The sequence below is a fragment of the Phyllobates terribilis genome, unplaced genomic scaffold (assembly GCF_046119375.1).
Source record: "Phyllobates terribilis strain yellow unplaced genomic scaffold, ASM4611937v1 Scaffold_35__1_contigs__length_13245226, whole genome shotgun sequence".
Lineage (NCBI taxonomy): Eukaryota > Metazoa > Chordata > Amphibia > Anura > Dendrobatidae > Phyllobates > Phyllobates terribilis.
In genome coordinates this window covers 9,810,734-9,815,560 of record NW_027362795.1, presented here as the reverse complement: position 1 = coordinate 9,815,560, position 4,827 = coordinate 9,810,734, and positions in this window count along the sequence as shown.

Here is a 4,827-nt window from a genome sequence, read left to right as displayed (position 1 = left end):
CTGGAGATAATCAGGGAAAACATGAGGAGATTTATTATTTTACAGTATTTAGTTTTCTTCTTTACATCTAGTAATAAAACCTATATACACTGTTCAAAAAAAATAAAGGGAACACTCAAATAACACATCCTAGATCTGAATGAATGAAATATTTTTATTGAATACTTTGTTCTGTACAAAGTTGAATGTGCTGACAGCAAAATCACACAAAAATCATCAATGGAAATCAAATTTATTACACAATGGAGGCCTGGATTTGGAGTCACCACCAAAATTAAAGAGGAAAAACACACTACAGGCTGATCCAACTTTGATGTAATGTCCTTAAAACAAGTCAAAATGAGGCTCAGTATTGTGTGTGGCCTCCACGTGCCTGTATGAAATCCCTACAACGCCTGGGCATGCTCCTGATGAGGTTGTGGATGGTCTCCTGTGGGATCTCCTCTCAGACCTGGACTAAAGCATCCGCCAACTTCTGGACAGTCTGTGGTGCAACTTGACCTTGGTGGATGGAGCGAGACATGATGTCCCAGATGTGTTCAATCAGATTCAGGTCTGATATACAGTACAGACCAAACGTTTGGACACACCTTCTCATTTAATGATTTTTCTGTATTTTCATGACTTTGAAAATTGTACATTCACACTCAAGGCATCAAAACTATGAATTAACACATGTGGAATTATATACTTAACAAAAAAGTGTGAAACAACTGAAAATATGTCTTATATTCTTGCTTCTTCAAAGTAGCCACCTTTTGCTTTGATGATTGCTTTGCACACTCTTGGCATTCTTTTGATGAGCTTCAAGAGGTAGTCACCGGAAATGGTCTTCCAACAATCTTGAAGGAGTTCCCAGAGATGCTTAGCACTTGTTGGCCCCTTTGCTTTTACTCTGCGGTCCAGTTCACCCCAAACCATCTCGATTGGGTTCAGCTCTGTTGACTGTGGAGGCCAGGTCATCTGGCGTAGCACCCCATCACTCTCCCTCTTGGTCAAATAGCCCTTACACAGCCTGGAGGTGTGTTTGGGGTCATTGTCTGATTTGGGGTAATTTCTTTCCAAATCAGACAATGTGATTTTCAGGATTTGTTTTCTCATTTTGTCTCTCATAGTTGAGGTCTACCTATGAAGTCAATTACAGGCCTCTCTCATCTTTTTAAGTGGGAGAACTTGCACAATTGGTGGCTGACTAAATACTTTTTTTCCCCACTGTATATATACAGTGGGTATGGAAAGTATTCAGACCCCTTTACTTTTTTCACTCTGTTTCATTGCAGCCATTTGGTAAATTCTAAAAAGTTCATTTTTTTTCTCATTAAAGTACACTCTGCACGCCATCTTGATTGAAAAAAACCCAGAAATGTAGAAATTTTTGTAAATTTATTAAAGAAAAACTGAAATATCACATGGTCATAAGTATTCAGAACCTTTGCTCAGACACTCATATTTAAGTCACATGCTGTCCATTTCCTTCTGATCCTTCTTGAGATGGTTCTGCTCCTTCATTGGAGTCCAGCTATGATTAATTAAACTGATAGGACTTTATTCGGAAAAGCACACACCTGTCAATATAAGACCTCACAGCTCACAGTGCATGTCAGACCAAATGAGAATCATGAGCTCAAAGGAACTTCACAAGGAGCTCAGAGACAGAATTGTGGCAAGGCACAGATCTGGCCAAGGTTACAAAAGAATTTCTGCTTTACTCAAGGTTCCCAAGAGTACAATGACCTCCATAATCCGTAAATGGAAGAAGTTTGGGACCACCAGAAGTCTTCCTAGACCTGGCCGTCCAGCCAAACTGAGCAATTGTGGGAGAAGAGCCTTGGTGAGAGAGGTAAAGAAGAGAAGTGGAGAAAGGTCCACAAAGTTAACTATCACTGCAGCCCTCCACCAGTCGGGCCTTTATGGCAGAGTGGCCCAACGGAAGCCTCTCCTCAGGGCAAGACATATGAAAGCCTGCATAGAGTTTGCTCAAAAACACATGAAGGACTCCCAGACTATGAGATATAAAATTCTCTGGTCTGATGAGATGAGGATAGAACTTTTTGGTGATAATTGTAAGCGGTATGTGTGGAGAAAACCAGGCACTGCTCATCACCTGCCCAATACAATACCAACAGTGAAACATGGCGGTGGCAGCATCATGCAATAGGGGTGTTTTTCAGCTGCAGGGACAGGACGACTGGTTGCAATTGAAGGGAACATGAATGCGGCCAAGTACAGAGATATCCTGGATGAAAACCTCTTCCAGAGTGCTCTGGACCTCAGACTTGGTGGAAAGTTCACCTTCCAACAAGACAATGACCCTAAGCACACAGCTAAAATAACAAAAGAAGTGGCTTCAGAACAACTCTGTGACCATTCTTGACTGGCCCAGCCAGAGCCCTGACCTAAATTGAGCATCTCTGGAGAGAACTGAAAATGGCTGTCCACCAACGTTCACCATCCAACCTGACAGAACTGGAGAGGATCTGCAAGGAAGAATGGCAGAGGATCCCCAAATCCAGGTGTGAAAAACTTGTTGCATCATTCCCAAGAAGACTCATGGCTGTACTAGCTCAAAAGGGTGCTTCTACTCAATACTGAGCAAAGGGTCTGAATGCTTATGACCATATGATATTTCAGTTTTTCATTTTTAATAAATTTGCAAAAAGGTCTACATTTCTGTTTTTTTTTCAGTCAAGATGGGGTGCAGAGTGTACTTCAATGAGAAAAAAAATGAACTTTTTAGAATTTACCAAATGGCTGCAATGAAACAAAAAGTGAAAAATTGAAAGGGGTCTGAATACTTTCCGTACCCACTCTACAGAAGGGCGAAAAATCCAGCATGAAATCCAGGTAATGTGAAAAAAGTTAAAACTCCATTTATTGTGAAAAAGTTAAAACAAGACAATGGGACTTAGGAGTCACAATAACATGTTTCGAACTCAGATGTTCTTAGTCATAGTGTGACCCATATCCAAAGAAACCAAAGTCAAATTTTTAGGATTTTATCCTATTCAGTCCAGATCTGATTCAATGGATATTTTTCAGGATGCTGTGCAGCGAGAGTTAAAGGTGTTGCATTCATCTCAGAATATGGGGAGTGCCAAGTCAAATGTGACCAAGAAAAAACAGATTGCCCTTCAAGAATTAAAATGTATGAAAGATCTTGTCATAAGAATGTCAGACAAGGGAGGAGTAGTAGTATTAACCCTTTCGCGCCACAGCCTGCTTTCACCTTCGTGACCGGGCCAATTTTTTCAATTCTGACCACTGTCACTTTATGAGGTAATAACTCTGGAACGCTTCAGCGGATCCCACTGATTTTGAGATTGTTTTTTTTGTGGCATATTGTACTTCATGATAGTGGTAAAATTTCTTCGATATGACTTGCTTTACTTTGCGAAAAAAAATCGGAAATTTGGCATGGCAAAAATGTTGAAAATTTTGCAATTTTCAAACTTCAAATTTTTATGCCCTTAAGTCAGAGAGATATGTCACACAAAATAGTTAACATTTCTAACATGTCTACTTTACATGAGCACAATTTTGGAACCAAATTTTTTTTTTGTTAGGAAGTTATAGGGGTTAAAAGTTGACCAGCAATTTCTTATTTATCCAACAAAATTTACAAAACCATTTTTTAGGGACCACATTTTATTTAAAGTGACTTTGAGGGGCCTTTATGACAGAAAATAACCCAATGTGACACCATTCTAAAAACTGCACTCCTCAAGGGGCTCAAAACCACATTCCATAAGTTTATTAACCCTTCAGGTGATTCACGGGAATTTTTGGAATGTGGAAGTAAACAATGAACATTTAACTTTTTTTCGCAAAAATTTTACTTTAGACCAAATTTTTTTTTATTTTCGGAAGGGTAACAGGAAAAAATGAACTACAAAATGTGTTGTGCAATTTCTCCTGAGCAGGCTGATACCCCATATGTGAGGGAAAATTACTGTGGGGGCGCACGGCAGGGCTCAGAAGGGAAGGAGCACCATTTGACTTTAGGAATGTAAAATTTGCTTAAATAATTAGTGGACACCATCTCGCGTTTGGGGAGCCCCTGATGTGCTTAAACAGTGGAAACCCCTACAAGTGACACCATTTTGGAAACTAGACCCCTCAGGGAACTATCTAGATGTGTGGTGAGCACCTTAAAACCCCAGGTGCTTCACAGAAGTTTATAACATTAAGAGGTAAAAATAAAATTTTCACATTTTTCCCACAAAAATGTTTTTCAGCCCCCAATTTTACATTTTCATAAGGGTAACAGGAGAAATTGCACCATGCAGTTTGTTGTGCAATTAAGTAAGCCGATACCCCATATGTGGAGGAAAACTACTGCTTTAGCTAACGGCAGGGATTGGAAGAGGTTGCAGACACCATGTCACATTTGAAGAGTCGCTAACATACCAAAACAGCAGAAACCCCCACAAGTGACACCATTTTGTAAACTACACCTCTCAAGGAATTAATCTAGGGGAGTAGTGAGTATTTTTTTAACCCTCGGGCGATACACAAACTTACATAACATTGGGCTGAGTAAATTAAATATTGCTATTTATTTCCATTAAAATGTTGCTTTGACCACAAGTTTGCAGTTTTCAAAAGGGGTAATAAGAGAAAATGTTACACAGCTTCTCTTAAGTACATCAATACCCCATAAGTGGTCGAAAACTACTTTTCAGGCACAATGCAAAGCTCATAAGGGAAGGAGAGCCATGTTACAGTGCAGATTTTACTATTGTGGTTTGCAGGTGACATGACCCACTGGAAGAGCCCCTGAGGTCACAGAACAACAGAGCCCCCCCCCCCATAAATTACTCAATTTTA